We start from the raw sequence: 16,607 nt of genomic DNA on the forward strand, positions 1-16,607 counted from the left end.
GATGGATTAAAGACTTAAATGTTAGACCTAATACCATAAAAACCCTAGAAGAAAACCTAGGTAATACCATTCAGGACATAGGCATGGGCAAGGACTTCATGTCTAAAACACCAAAAGCAACGGCAACAAAAGCCAAAATTGACAAATGGGATCTAATTAAACTAAAGAGCTTCTGCACAGCAAAAGAAACTACCATCAGAGTGAACAGGCAACCTACAGAATGGGAGAAAATTTTTGCAATCTACTCATCAGACAAAGGGCTAATATCCAGAACCTACAAAGAACTCAAACAAATTTACAAGAAAAAAACAAACAACCCCATCAAAAAGTGGGCAAAGGATATGAACAGACATTTCTCAAAAGAGGACATTCATACAGCCAACAGACACATGAAAAAATGCTCATCATCACTGGTCTTCAGAGAAATGCACATCAAAACTACAATGAGATACCATCTCACACCAGTTAGAATGGCAATCATTAAAAAGTCAGGAAACAACAGGTGCTGGAGAGGATGTGGAGAAATAGGAACACTTTTACACAGTTGGTGGGATTGTAAACTCAATGGATGGTGTCTCATTGTGCAGCAGAAAGCTTTTAACCTGACTGTGAAGACACTTCCCATGGGGCCTTCTGGATGCAGTTTAAGCAACTGAGACTGTCTAGTTCTTTAAAGTGAAGTAAAACTCTCTTTGGGAAATAGAAGTTTTTATATCTTTGTTTATCAAGTGAGTCCAGTTTACTCCAAGGCACATCCCATGTCCCAAGGCTCTCTGATGAAGCTCAGAACTTACCTCTGTCCCCACAATAAGCTATGGCTTTGCTTCTATTGGGATGGGCCATCATGCTCAGATCCAACCTTGCCAAAGGCTGGTGAGAGAATTCAGCCACAGCCAGTTCTTCAGCAGAGGAAACAACAGTCCTGTGAAGTGAGGATGATAATAAAGAGACCTTTTGCTACCTGTTGCAATTTATTTTACCTCTCTATGCCTCAGTGTTCCAATATTAAAATGGGGACACCTACATTCTTGGTCTTGTAAGGAAGCTATCTTAGTCTGCTTGTGCTGCTCTAACAGAATCCCTGACGTTGGCTAGTCTGTAAAAAACAGAAGTTCATTTCTCACAGTACTGGAGGCTGGGAAGCCCAAGATCAAGGCACTAGCATCTGGTGAGGACCTTCTTCCTGTATCTTCACATGGCAGGAGGGTGAGATAAACTGAAGGCTGACTGAAGCTTCTTCTATAAAGGCCTTAAAGTTATTCACCAGGGAGTCCTCATGACCTAATCATTGTGTATAGGCCCTTCCTCTTAATACTATCACAATGGCAACTTCTGAATTTTGGAGGGCACACGTTTAAATTATAGCAGAAGACCGGGTGCAGTGGCTCATGCCTGCAATCCCAGCACTTTGGGAGGCCGAGGCAGGTGGATCACCTGAAGTCAGGAGTTTGAGACCAGCCTGGCCAAGATGGTGAAATCCTGTCTTTAGTAAAAACACAAAAATTAGCTGGGCGTGGTGGTGCATTCCTGTAATCTCAGCTACTCAGGAGGTTGAGGTGGGAGAATCACTTAAACCTGAGGCGGAGGTTGTGGTGAGCCAAGATCGCGGCACTGCACTCCAGCCTAGGTTACAGAGCGAGATTCCCTCTCAAAACTGAAATGAAGTAAAATAAAATAAAATAAATTATAGCAGAAGCTATGAAAAAATGGATTAAGAGTGATGAGAGACTTCTGAGAGATTCCTAAAAGCAAAAAATATGTGAGTGCTATTTTTGCTGTTAGAAGTTCTGTGAAGATTAATTTTAAAAAAGGTTGCAAATACTCTTGAAGACCTCTGAGCATGGCGTATTAATTGCTAAATATGCTGGAACCTCCCCATATCATGACCTTCCATGATCACATGCACCATTCAATCACACAGATAACTCTGTGATTTTTTTTTAAAGAAACAATAATTTTGGAACAGGGTAACACAAAAGGTAAGGGAGCAATTAGTAGCATGTATGTCACGAAGCACCCTGTAGATCACTTATATTAAATTCCAAGTCCTTTTATTAAAAAACACAAATCTTTTCATCTTTGTGAAGAGCTTCCTAAAGACTAGGATGGTTAAATAAAAGGTAATCTGGCATAGAAGGGAAGCATGAAAGAATTTCCAAAGTATGTTGCTCACCCCTCAATGTGGGCACAAGCTACCCTAGGCATGAGCATTGGGTTGACATTGGTTGGCTTCTGTAGCAGAAGCCCATAGCCCCTTGAGTCTACTAAAGGCCAATGGCTTCCTCCTGCAAGTAAACATGATTCTGCTTGAGGGCTTTCTCTGCAACTGGAGTGAATTGCTCAAGAGCCCCCCTCAACCCAAGCCAAATGAAAGTTGGTGGTTAAGCTTCTTCACTCCTTGAGTAGAACAATTCTGAGGTGTGTTCTACTCACTGTCCCCGAGGCCCTCAAAGGCACTGAGTCTCAGTTTCCCACAGTGGCAACCTGGGCATTCATGAACTTTATTGGCCTCCTTTGCTTACTTTGCTCAATTTCCCACTAGCCTACTATGCTTTCTGAGAACACTTCTCACATAAACTGCATGTTCAAAAACTCTTGTCTGAGGGATTGCTTCTAAGGAAACCCAAACTAAAACACTTTTTCTTTTGAGTGATGTATTTTGGTGCCCAATCTAACCATTGAATATGGAGTCTTGTTCATAAGGAATAAGAAATGAAAAAGAAAAAGTTGGAAAATTTTCCAGTGTCAAGCTTTCCTATCCTTGAAGCTTACGTGGGAAAAATCAGAAAAGAAATGCCTGGGAAAAAAGATGACAGAATCAGAAATCTCCAAGTTTGGGTGTATCTGTGGAACACAGTTGTGTGGACAATAGAGTCTGGTGAATTAAAAAATGATTCCTGTGATGAGAAAATTAGACTTTCCCAATAATAAAAATAGTTATTCATCATGAATTTTAAAAATCATCACAGGTAATCCTGATGCAAACCCAGGACCAAGACCTACTGCTCTATTCGTCTAGGTTTATTACATTAAAATGTCATTATGATAGCATTATTTATTGTCTGCTTCTGTGAGCCGGACATTGTGCTACGTCCTTTGCATATGCTATCTCATCTAATTGTGACAACAACTTTTGAGGTAGGAATTGTTTTTTTTGTTACCTGCGTTTTGCAGATGGTGGGTCTGTGTTGAGAAGTTAAGAAACTTGCCTGAGACTGCAGTTCCCTGCTTTGTAACTGAAATTCAGGCTGAAATTTAGCTTCCTGCTTTTCTCAGGCCCAACGTGTTTGTATACTTTCTTTCTTTCTTAGTGAAATTTGCTAAAGGTTGGTCTTGTCAAAGGACAAGTTTTGGTTTTGTTGATTAATTTATAATTTCTTTTAAAATTATTTTTATTTCCTTTCATCTACTTTCCTTGGATCATTTTGTTGTTGTTGTACTTCCTGATTTGAAAGTTGAGTTCCTTTAACTTCAATCTTTTGTGCTAGTAAACTTGTTTATTGGTATTCATTGGCTTCTAGGTACCACTTTGGCTGCATCCCATAAGTTTTGTCATGTAGTGTTCTTGAGTTGTGAACAGTTTGTAATTTTCTTGTATTTCTTATCAAGCTTGGGAGTTATTTGAAAATCTGTTTTCAGATTTTTTTGTGTGGTTATCTATTTGTTGTAGATTTCTAACTGTATTACATTGTGGTCAGTAAATACTCAACGTAATAACAACTTTTTCTTTTTGGTCTATTAACAGAACAAGGGAGATTCCAGAATTGCCAATGGGTAGAAGGGAATGCTGCACCTGTATTGGCTCCACAGCTTTTACCTAAAATTGAAGAAACATCAGTTATTCATGTTAAAGAAAGGGAGGGATGACTGAGGGGGATTATTAGAAAACCAGAATCCTTCTTCCTACCCTCAAGCCAGTCACTGGTGTAGATCATTAAAAAATAATTTTTGGCCAGATGTGGTGGCTCACGTCTGTGGTGGTGGTGGCAGTGCAAATCATGTTCATCTGCATGAAGGGAGAAGTGTAACAAGTAGAGTTTGACTGCAGCAATGAATTCATGCTTTAGAGTAATGGGAAATCAGGGTAATTGAGCAGGATAGGACCAGCAATGTTCAGGCATTTTAAGTTTAGAGCAAGAACTTTAGTTTCATATGGGAAATAGGAATCACCATTGATGAGGCTTGACGCGTGTGTTAAGGGAGTTAATCTAGCAGAGATGGGCCACATGGATTAGAAAGGAGAGAACAGAGTGATAATGAAGATGATGGTATTAGTATAGGGGTGTTTTGAAGGAAGAATTGGCAGGACTTGGGGACTAATTAAATGTGAGGGTTGAGAATAGCAGGAGACAAAGATGACTCCTTGGTATCCGGTCTGGTGGGCTGGAAGACGGTAATGAAACTCAAGAGCCAGGATGGTAGGTCTCAAAGAAAGACCATGAGTTTGGTTTTCGATATGTTAAGATGGAGAATCTGTGAGGGGAAAGGTTTGAAAATCATTGGACTGGAAAGAGAGAGGTGGCAAGAAGGTTGCAGGGAAAGCTACAAAAACCAGGGAGAGAATTTTAAGGAAGTCTGTGTGCCTGTGTGTGCACCTGTGTGAATGCATGGGAGGGCAAGAGTTGCTGGGGGAGTTGTCAACTGTGTCAAATGCTATTCAGAAATGAGAGCAGGGTGGTTAGACAAAGCACTTGAGATTTAACCTTAAAGAATACAGTTTCGGTTAATGTGATGGTGACAGACAATCAGGTTGATCAAGTTGCAAAGATTTAGGGAGAATGGGCAGCAAAGCAGGCGAGGCGATGGGCCTAAAGGGCATAAGTCACATTACTTTGTGTAACTAGCTTGCCCTTTAATTTTCTTGAAGGCTTTAGACAAAGATCTTAGAAGTGAAAGTGGCCGTGGAGAGTGAGGTGCTGGGAGAGGCTGGGAGTTCAGCCTGCAGAGCACCTGCCACAGAAACTGAGGAGGAGTTTCAGGATGTTCAGGTGGAACTCCCTGGGATCATGGCAGGGAACAGAGGGCTGTAGGCCATTGAGAAGTTGGGATAAAAGGAAAAATGTAAGCCACTGAAATCTTCTAGACTGCCAAAAACTGGGTCTTGGCAGTAGCGAAGACCACAAAGGAACCAAGTTGAGCTGAACATGAGGGGAGTAGACTTTAAGTGCTGAGTGGTTGATAAAAGCTGGTGGACTCAGCAGCATCCCATCTTTGGAGAAGATGGAGTAGGAGGGTGAGACAGCCCTACCCCTGTGGAAGCCAGGGATGTAGTGGTTTGGGGGTTTCCGTGGTGATCAGAAGTAACCACTGATGCCTCAACAGTCTCCATTTGTGGGAATTTCTTTCTTGAAAGGCCTTGTTGGCTCATTGAGATTGGGGCAAGAAAAAACTCCTCATTTTTATGGGCCTGAAAGTTTAAACTTCTTTTTTAGGTCAAACTCAGCACGAATGTGAAACTTCATTAGCTGTACCTCAGCTCTGAGAGGAAACCTCACAAGACTCAATATTTATAGCTCAGGAAGCTCAGGGCTCTTCCAGAGGGAGTACGTTGGATAATGTCATGTCTCTAGAGGGCTCTGAGGTTTTTAAAAAGTGGGTCTTCACTCCTTTCCGCTGAGCCACTGGGATACACCAGGCCTGTCTGTTACTCATGCATGCCGGTGCTTGTTGCAGACAAAAATATGCAGGTCTGGGGGTGGGAGGTCTTGTTTTTTGCTTTTTGTTTTGTTTTTGTTTTTTTGATGGAGTCTCACCTTGTCACCCAGACTGGAGTGCAGTGGCACAATCTTGGCTCACTGCTAACTCTGCCTCCTGGGTTCAAGTGATTCTCCTGCCTCAGCCTCCTGAGTAGGTGGGATTATAGGTGCATACCACCATGCCTGGCTAAGTTTTGTATTTTTAGTAGAGATGGGGTTTCAACATGTTGATCAGGCTGGTCTCAAACTTCTAACCTCATGATCTGCCCGCCTTGGCCTCTCAAAGTGCTGGGATTACAGGTGTGAGCTACCGCGCCCAGCCAGATCTTGGTTTTACTTCCAGCTCAGTGCACTTAGCCAAGTCATTGATCCTCTCTGCACCTCAGTTTTCCTCATTTGTAATTTAATGGGTGTGGCTATGGTATGGACAAGTAACCTATCAAAGCTTTTTGAGTTAATGTTTGCTGCGAGTCAAGAATGAAGCTGTCGTCACCAAAAGAGGGGAATGAAGCAGCCTGTCTGTTTTGCAGGAGGATCCTGGTGCTGCCTTGGGGTGTGTGGGGTCCAGGCCCAATTCTGCCATTGTTAGTGGCAAGTCACAATTCCCCCGGACCTGTCCGTCCGACTTAAAAATAGATGGTGCAAACTACTGCTTAAAAATACACAGGAAGTACTAGGGGGTCTTTGTATACGAGACAAAAAGCACAGAACTTTGGAGCCTGGTGGAATTAGCCCTTTGAGATTTCATGGGACAAGGACCGTGTGAGTCCTGGGAGTGCTTGCATCAGGGGATTGGGTCCATCATTCCCTGTGGAAGGAGGCCCTGTGCTTCTCCAGAGAGGCGTTTTAAGTGTCATTGTGTGACTGGCCCACCAACCACAATAGTTGGGCTAGATGGTGATGCTAAATCAGTAACTTTGGATTTTACTTTTTCATCCAGAGAATTTTTCTGCTAGAAAGACCAAGTACTGAAGTGCTTCATAGATGCAATAGGTAGATGCAGCCTTCAGCAAAAAATTGAAGTGCAGTCTGGAAAACAAAGGGAGAAGTGGTCTTTTATAGAGAAAGTTCCTACTTGGGTTCCCAATCTGATTTGCTTATGCAAATGAAGGATGTAGACTTGCTTAGTTCTGATTGGTTAATGCTGAGTTGTGATTGGTCATTGTAGGTCACTGATCTACAACCTACTGGTTAGTTCAGATGGTGTAAGCAGGAACAGGCAGCTATAAAAGTACCAAAGTTATGCAAATGTGGTTTTTCTAGGAACTCAGAGTACAGAATAGAGCTTGCCCTATTTTGAATTCAGGTGCAGTTAACCATTCAGAATCCATCTTTTTATTTTATTATTATTATTAATTTTTTATGCATCAACCAAAAAAAGTCCAGGACTGGAAGGATTCACAGCCAAATTCTACCAGAGGTACAAGGAGGAACTGGTACCATTCCTTCTGAAATTTTTCCAATAAATAGAAAAAGAGGAAATCCTCCCTAACTCATTTTATGAGGCGAGCATCATCCTGATACCAAAGGCTGGCAGAGACACAACAAAAAAAGAGAATTTTAGACCAATATCCCTGATGAACATCGATGCAAAAGTCCTCAATAAAATACTGGCAAACCGAATCCAGCAGCACATCAAAAAGCTTATCCACCATGATCAAGTGGGCTTCTCTTTTTCTATTGATTGGAATAGTTTCAGAAGGAATGGTACCCAGGTGGGAATACAGTAGTGCATAGTTCACAGCAGCTTTGAACTCCTGGGCTCAAGCAATCATACTGCCTCACCCTCCTGAACAGCTGGGACTACACACATGCACCACCGTGCCAAGCTAATTTTAAAATTTTTCATAGAGATGGAGTCTCACTATGTTGCCCAGGCTGGTCTTAAACTCCTGGTCTCAAGTGACCGATCCTCCAGCCTTGATCTCCGAAAGCACCAGGATTACAGGCATGAACCACCATGCCCGGCCGGGATCCATTTTGAAGGATTGGATCTTTCAGGGTTCACATGTGCATATGTGGAGGTGGGATGGGGGAGTGTACTTATTTAAAGAAGATGCTCTTTATAATCATATCTGTAGAACCTTCCATTTATATGATGGGCTCATTCTAAACATGGGAGAGAAAACTTACTATATTCTAGTGCCATTCATTTACCACTCTTGTTCTTTCCTCCGCTTTGTAAGCAAACTTCTTTTTTTTTTTGAGACAGGGATTGGCTCTGTTGCTCAGGCTGGAGTGCAGTGGTGTGATTATGGCTCACTGCAACCTCCACCTGCCAGACTCAAGCCACCCTCCCACCTAAGCCTCCCAAGTAGCTGAGACTACAGGCGTACACCACCACGCCTGGCTAAATTTTTCACTTTTTGTAGAGTTAGTGTTTTGCTTGTTGCCCAGGCTGGTCTCGAACTCCTGAACTTAAGTGATCCTCCCAGCTCAGCCTCCAAAAGTGCTGGCATTACAAGCATGAACCACCATGCCCAGCTGGTAGGCACATTTCTTTTTTTTAAATTTATTTTTATTTATTTTTTTATTATACTTTAAGTACTAGAGTACAGGTGCACAACGTGCAGGTTTGTTACATATGTATACATGTGCCATGTTGGTATGCTGCACCCATTAACTCGTCATTTACATTAGGTTTATCTCCTAATGTTATCCCTTCCCCCTCCCCCCACATCATGACAGGCCCCGGTGTGTGGTGTTCCCCACCCTGTGTCCAAGTGTTCTCATTGTTCAATTCCAACCTATAAGTGAGAACATGCGGTGTTTGTTTTTCTGTCCTTGCGATAGTTTGCTCAGAATGATGGTTTCCAGCTGCATCCATGTCCCTACAAAGGACATGAACTCATCCTTTTTTATGGCTGCATAGTATTCCATGGTATATGTGTGCCATATTTTCTTAATCCAGTCTATCATTGATGGACATTTGAGTTGGTTCCAAGTCTTTGCTATTGTAAATAGTGTCACAATAAACATACATGTGCATATGTCTTTATAGCAGCATGATTTATAATCCTTTGGGTATATATCCAGTAATGGAATGGTTGGGTCAAATGGTATTTCTAGTTCTAGATCCTTGAGGAATCGCCACGCTGTCTTCCCCAATGGTTGAACTAGTTTACAGTCCGACCAACAGTGTAAAAGTGTTCCTATTTCTCCACATCTTCTCTAGCACCTGTTGTTTCCTGACTTTTTAAGATCACCATTCTAACTGGTGTGAGATGGTATCTCATTGTGGTTTTGATTTGCATTTCTCTGAAGACCAGCGATGATGAGCATTTTTTCATGTGTCTGTGGGCTGCATAAATGTCTTCTTTTGAGAAGTGTCTGTTCATATCCTTTGCTCACTTTTTGATGGGGCTGTTTGATTTTTTTCTTGTAAATTTGTTTAAGTTCTTTGTAGATTCTGGATATTAGCCCTTTGTCAGATGGATAGATAGCAAAAAATTTCTCCCATTCTGTAGGTTGCCTGTTCACTCTGATGGTAGTTTCGTTTGCTATGCAGAAGCTCTTTAGTTTAATTAGATCCCATTTCTCAATTTTGGCTTTTGTTGCCGTTGCTTTTTGTGTTTTAGACATGAAGTCCTTGCCCATGCCTATGTCCTGAATGGTATTCTTTTAGGGTTTTTATGGTTTTAGGTCTGACATTTAAGTCTTTAATCCATCTTGAATTAATTTTTGTATAAGGTGTAAGGAAGGGATCCAATTTCAGCTTTCTACATATGGCTAGCCAGTTTTCCCAGCACCATTTATTAAACAGGGAATCCTTTCCCCATTTCTTGTTTTTGTCAGGTTTGTCAAAGATCAGATGGTTGTAGATGTGTGGTATTATTTCTGAGGGCTCTGTTCTGTTCCATTGGTTTATATCTCTGTTTTAGTACCAGTACCATGCTGTTTTGGTTACTGTAGCCTTGTAGTATAGTTTGAAGTCAGGTAGCGTGATGCCTCCAGCTTTGTTCTTTTGGCTTAGGATTGTCTTGGCAATGCGGGCTCTTTTTTGGTTCTGTATGAACTTTGAAGTAGCTTTTTCCAGTTCTGTGAAGAAAGTCATTGGTAGCTTGATGGGGATGGCATTGAATCTATAAATTACCTTGGGCAGTATGGCCATTTTCAAGATATTGATTCTTCCTATCCGTGAGCATGGAATGTTCTTCCATTTGTTTGTGTCCTCTTTTATTTCATTGAGCAGTGGTCTGTAATTCTTCTTAAAGAGGTCCTTCACATCGCTTGTAAGTTGGATTCCTAGGTATTTTATTCTCTTTGAAGCAATTGTGAATGAGAGGTCACTCATGATTTGGCTCTCTGTTTGTCTGTTATTGGTGTATAGGAATGCTTGTGATTTTTGCACATTAATTTTGTATCCTGAGACTTTGCTGAAGTTTCCTATCAGTTTAAGGAGATTTTGGGCTGAGATGATGGAGTTTTCTAAATATACAACCATGTCATCTGCAAACAGGGACAACTTGACTCCCTCTTTTCCTAATTGAATACTCTTTATTTCTTTCTCTTGCCTGATTGCCCTGGCCAGAACTTCCAACACTATGTTGAATAGGAGTGGTGAGAGAGGGCATCCCTGTCTTGCACCAGTTTTCAAAGGGAATGTTTCCAGTTTTTGTCCATTCAGTATGATATTGCCTGTGGGTTTGTCATAAATAGCTCTTATTATTTTGAGATACATTCCATCAATACCTAATTTATTGAGAGTTTTTAGCATGAAGGGCTGTTGAATTTTGTCAAAGGCCTTTTCTGCATCTATTGAGATAATCATGTGGTTTTTGTCTTTGGTTCTGTTTATATGATGGGTTATGTTTATTGATTCTCATATATTGAACCAGCCTTGCATCCCAGGGATGAAGCCCACTTGATCATGGTGGATAAGCTTTTTGATGTGCTGCTGGATCCGGTTTGCCAGTATTTTATTGAGGACTTTTGCATCGATGTTCATCATGGATATTGGTCTAAAATTCTCTTTTTTTGTTGTGTCTCTGCCAGCCTTTGGTATCAGGATGATGTTGGCCTCATAAAATGAGTTAGGGAGGATTTCCTCTTTTTCTATTTATTGGAATAGTTTCAGAAGGAATGGTACCAGTTCCTCCTTGTGCCTCTGGTAGAATTTGGCTGTGAATCCTTCTGGTCCTGGACTTTTTTTGGTTAGTAGGCTATTAATTATTGCCTTAGTTTCAGAGCCTGTTATTGGTCTATTGAGAGATTCAACTTCTTCCTGGTTTAGTCTTGGGAGGGTTATGTGTCCAGGAATTTATCCATTTCATCTAGATTTTCTAATTTATTTGCATAGAGGTATTTATAGTATTCTCTGATAGTAGTTTGTATCTCCATGGGATCAGTGGTGAAATCCCCTTTATCATTTTTTATTGCGTCTATTTGATTCTTCTCTCTTTTCTTCTTTATTAGTCTTGCTAGTGGTCTATCAATTTTGTTGATCTTTTCCAAAAACCAGCTCCTGGATTCATTGATTTTTTGAAGGGTTTTTTGTGTCTCTATCTCCTTCAATTCTGCTCTGATCTTAGTTATTTCTTGCCTTCTGCTAGCTTTTGAATGTGTTTGCTCTTGCTTCTGTGGTTCTTTTAATTGTGATGTTAGGGTGTCCACTTTAGATCTTTCCTGCTTTCTCTTGTGGGCATTTAGTGCTATAAATTTCCCTCTACACACTGCTTTGAATGTGTTCCAGAAATTCTGGTGTGTTGTGTCTTTGTTCTCATTGGTTTCAAAGAACATCTTTATTTCTGCCTTCATTTCATTATGTACCCAGTAGTAATTCAGGAGCAGGTTGCTCAGTTTCCATGTAGTTGAGCAGTTTTGAGTGAGTTTCTTAATCCTGAGTTCTACTTTGATTGTCCTGTGGTCTGAGAGACAGTTTGTTATAATTTCTGTTCTTTTACATTTGCTGAGGAGTGCTTTACTTCCAACTATGTGTTCAATTTTGGAGTAAGTGTAATGTGGTGCTGAGAAGAATGTATATTCTGTCGATTTGGGGTGGGGAGTTCTGTAGATGTCTATTAGGTCTGCTTGGTGCAGAGCAGAGTTCAATTCCTGGACATCCTTGTTAACTTTCTGTCTCGTGAATCTGTCTAATGTTGACAGTGGAGTGTAAAAGTCTCCCATTATTATTGTGTGGGAGTCTAAATCTCTTTGTAGGTCTTTAAGGACTTGCTTTATGAATCTGGTTGCTCCTTTATTGGCTGTATTTAGGATAGTTATCTCTTCTTGTTGAATTGATCCCTTTACCATTATGTAATGGCCTTCTTTGTCTCTTTTGGTCTTTGTTGGTTTAAAGTCTGTTTTATCAGAGACTAGGATTGCAACCCCTGCTTTTTATTTTTTGTTTTTCATTTGCTTGGTAGATCTTCCTCCATCCATTTATTTTGAGCCTATGTGTGTCTCCGCACATGAGATGGGTCTCCTGAATAGAGCACACTGATGGGTCTTGACTCTTTATCCAGTTTGCCAGTCTGTGTCTTTTGATTGGAGAATGTAGCCCATTTACATTTAAGGTTAATATTGTTATGTGTGAATTTGATCTTGTCATTATGATGTTAGCTGGTTATGTTGCTCATTAGTTGATGCAGTTTCTTCCTAGCATTGATGGTCTTTACAATTTGGCATGTTTTTGCAGTGGCTCGTACTGGTTGTTCCTTTCCATGTTTAGTGCTTCCTTCAGGAGCTCTTGTAAGGCAGGCCTGGTGGTGACAAAATATCTCAGCATTTGCTTGTCTGTAAAGGATTTTATTTCTCCTTCACTTATGAAGCTTAGTTTGGCTGGATATGAAATTCTGGGTTGAAAATTCTTCTCTTTAAAGAATGTTGAATATTGGCCCCCACTCTCTTCTGGCTTGTAGGGTTTCTGCAGAGAGATCCACTGTTAGTCTGATGGACTTCCCTTGGTGGGCAACCCAACCTTTCTCTCTGGCTGCCGTTAACATTTTTTCCTTCATTTCAACTTTGGTGAATCTGACAATTATGGGAGTTGCTCTTCTCGAGGAGTATCTTTGTGGCATTCTCTGTATTTCCTGAATTTGAATGTTGGCCTGCCTTGCTAGGTTGGGGAAGTTTTCCTGGATAATATCCTGAAGAGTGTTTTCCAACTTGGTTCCATTCTCCCCATCACTTTCAGGTACACCAATCAGACGTAGATTTGGTCTTTTCACATAGTCCCATATTTCTTGGAGGCTTTGTTCATTTCTTTTTACTCTTTTTTCTCTAAACTTCTCTTCTCACTTCATTTCATTCATTTGATCTTCAATCACTGATCCCCTTTCTTCCAGTTGATCAAATCGGCTACTGAAGCTTGTGCATGCGTTATGTAGTTCTTGTGCCATGGTTTTCAGTTCCATCAAGTCATTTAAGGTCTTTTCTATGCTGTTTATTCTAGTTAGCATTTGTCCAGTCTTTTTTCAAGGTTTTTAGCTTCTTTGCAACAGGTTCCAACATCTTCCTTTAGCTCAGAGAAGTTTGTTATTACCGATCTTCTGAAGCCTTCTTCTCTCAACTCATCATGGTCACTCTCCGTCCAGCTTTGTTCTGTTGCTGGCGAGGAGCTGCATTCCTTGGAGGAGAAGAGGTGCTCTGATTTTTAGAATATTCAGCTTTTCTGCTCTGGTTTCTCCCCATCTTTGTGGTTTTATCTACCTTTGGTCTTTGATGATGGTGACGTACAGATAGGGTTTTGGTGTGGATGTCCTTTCTGTTTGTTAGTTTTCCTTCTAACAGTCAGGACCCTCAGCTTCAGGTTTGTTGGAGTTTGCTGGAAGTCCACTCTAGGCCCTGTTTTCCTGGATATCACCAGCAGAGGCTGCAGAACCGCAAATATTGCAGAACGGCAAATGTTGCTCCCTGATTGTTCCTCTGGAAGCTTCATCTCATAGGGGCACCCGGCCGTATGAGGTGTTAATCGGCCCCTACTGGGAGATGCCTCCCAGTTAGGCTACTCGGGGGTCAGGGACCCACTTGAGGAGGCAGTCTTTCTGTTCTCAGATCTCAAACTCCATGCTGGGAGAACCGCTACTCTCTTCAAAGCTGTCAGACAGGGACATTTAAGTCTGGAGAAGTTTCTGCTGCCTTTTGTTCAACTATTCCCTGCCCCCACAGGTGGAGTCTACAGAGGCAGGCAGGCCTCCTTGAGCTGCAGTGGGCTCCACCCAGCTTGAGTTTCTCAGCTGCTTTGTTTACCTACTTAAGCCTCAGCAATGGTGGGTGCCTCTCCCCAGCCTCACTGCCACCTTGCAGTTTGATCCCAAACTGCTGTGCTAGCAGTGAGCAAGGCTCTGTGGGTGTGGGACCCTCCAAGCCAGGCACGGGATATAATCTCCTGGTGTGCCATTTGCTAAGCTGTTAGAAAAGTGCAATATTAGGGTGGGAGTGACCCGATTTTCCAGGTCCCATCTGTCATGGCTTCCCTTGATTAGGAAAGGGAATTCCCCAACCCCTTGTGCTTCCTGGGTCAGGTGATGTCTCACCCTGCTTTGGCTCATGGTCCGTGGGCTGCACCCATTGTCCTGCACCCACTGTCCGACAAGCCCCAGTGAGATGAACCTGGTGCCTGAGTTGGAAATGCAGAAATCACCTGTCTTCAGCGTCGCTCACGGTGGGAGCTGTAGACTGGAGCTGTTCCTATTCGGCCATCTTGGAACCTCTGACACACTTCTTAAAAGCTTGGCTCTGCTCCCTTTGGCAGCACACATACTAAAATTGGAACGATACAGAGAAGATTAGCATGGTCCCTGTGCAAGGATGACATGCAAATTCATGAAGTGTTCCATATTTTTCCCTAGAAGAAAACCTAGGCAATACCATTCAGGACATAGGTATGGGCAAAGACTTTGTGATGAAAATACCAAAAGCAATGGTAACAGAAGCCAAAATTGACTAATGGAATTTAATTAAACTAAAGAGCTTCTGCACAGCAAAAGAAACTATCATCAGAGTGAACAGATAGCCTACAGAATTGGAGAAATTTTTTTGCAATTTACCCATCTGACAAAGGTCTAATATCCAGAATTTACAGGAATCTTTAACAAATTTACAAGAAAAAAACAACCCCATCGAAAAGTGAGCAAAGGATATAAACAGACACTCCTCAAAGACATTTATGCAGCCAACAAGCATATGAAAAAAAGCTCAACATCACTGATCATTAGAGAAATGCAAATCAAAACCACAATAAGATACAATCTCATGCAAGTCAGAATGGTGATTACTAAAAAGTCAAGAAACCATAAATGCTGCTGAGGCTGTGGAGAAATAGGAATACTTTTACACTGTTGGTGGGAATGTAAATTACTTCAACCATTGTGGAAGACAGTATAGCGGTTCCTCAAGGACCTAGAACCAGAAGTACCATTTGATCCAGCAATCCCATTACTAGGTATCTACCTGAAAGAATATAAATCATTCTACTATAAAGACACATGCACGCATATGTTTACTGCAGCACTATTTACAATTGCAAAGTCGTGGAACCAACCCAAATGCCCATCAATGATAGACTGGATAAAGAAAATGTGGTACATATATACCACCATGGAATACTATGTAGCCATAAAAATGAATGAGATCATATACTTTGCAGGGACATGGATGGAGCTGGAAGTCATCACCCTCAGCAAACTAACGCAGGAACAGAAAACCAAACACTGCATCTTCTCACTCATAAGTGGGAGTTGAACAATAATACATGGACACAGGGAGGGGAACAACACACCAGGCCCTGTTGTGGGGTGGAGGACAAGGGGAGGGAACTTAGAGGATGGGTCAATAGGTGCAGCAAACCACCATGACACACATATACCTATGTAACAAACCTGCACGTTCTGCACATGTATCCCAGAACTTGAAGTTAAAAAAAAAAAAAAGCTTGCCCATATTTGCTGTTTCTAGTTCTTTACCCTGCTTTCATATCTTACCTCTCCTGGCTTCTACCCCCATCACTCCACAGAAACGCTTCTTGCTGAAGTCTCCATGTAGCCACTGAATAGTATTGCTCAAAAACTACCCCAGGCTCTTGTTCCTGTTTCACCTTATACTCTCTCCCTGGGTAATTTCTCTTTTACCCTGGCTTTGCTGACCCTCTAACTGCAGATGACACGCAGACTTGAACCCCAGCATGCCCACCTCTTGGGGTCAGAATGGCTTTCTGTTTCCAGTGCTAGTCCCCCATGGAAGCCATGAAACATACATGATTCTCTGTGTGTGTGTGTGTGTGTGACAGAGAGAGAGAGAGAGAGAGAGACAGAGAGAGACAGAGAGAGACAGAGAGAGAGAGAGAGAGGATCTCACATCTCACTCTGTGGCCCGGGCCAGAGTGCAGTGTTGCCATAATGGCTCAGTGCAGCCTCAACCTTCCGAGCTCAAGTGATCCTCCCGCCTTAGCTTCCTGAATTGCTGGGACTACACCTGGCTAATTGAAAAAAAAAATTTTTTTGGTAGAGACTGGGTTCTACTAAGATGCCCAGGCTGGTATTGATCTCCTGCCTCACCCTTTCAAAGTTTTGGGATTACAGGCATGCACCATTGCACCTGGCCCATGTACAAGATTCTTTTTAAAAAATTAAATGATCTCTCTTTTCTAGTCAAGCTAGCAAAATTGAGATGATACTTTTAATCAAGATAATCCAATCTGTTATGTTAGGAAAAAGCTTGGCCCCACTCTGAAATAGACTGTGTTCTAGTTGGAAAGGCAAAATATATGGTATGTGAAAGAAGCCATACCATAAAGTTGTATACTATGTGGTATGTGGTATACAACCTGTGTGAGAATATACAGAAGAGGAGAGGCCATGAGCAATATATGACATTGTTACTTAACTGAATCTGATGAAATGAGGTGCTAGAGTCCTTCCCATTACACAAAGATATCTCTTAAAAAGAGGACCCAGCATTCTGTAGTATTCT

The 16,607-nt window shown here is 41.7% G+C and overlaps 1 non-coding gene across 1 annotated transcript; it reads left to right on the forward strand.

Moving 5' to 3' along the window:
* Positions 1–14,375: 14,375 nt before the first annotated feature.
* Positions 14,376–14,482, forward strand: LOC139360163 (U6 spliceosomal RNA). Its single transcript, XR_011617348.1, has one exon. It is a non-coding gene; the product is annotated as a U6 spliceosomal RNA (small nuclear RNA).
* The last annotated feature ends 2,125 nt before the right edge of the window (positions 14,483–16,607 follow it).

This window comes from Macaca nemestrina, chromosome 19, assembly GCF_043159975.1.
Source record: "Macaca nemestrina isolate mMacNem1 chromosome 19, mMacNem.hap1, whole genome shotgun sequence".
NCBI lineage: Eukaryota > Metazoa > Chordata > Mammalia > Primates > Cercopithecidae > Macaca > Macaca nemestrina.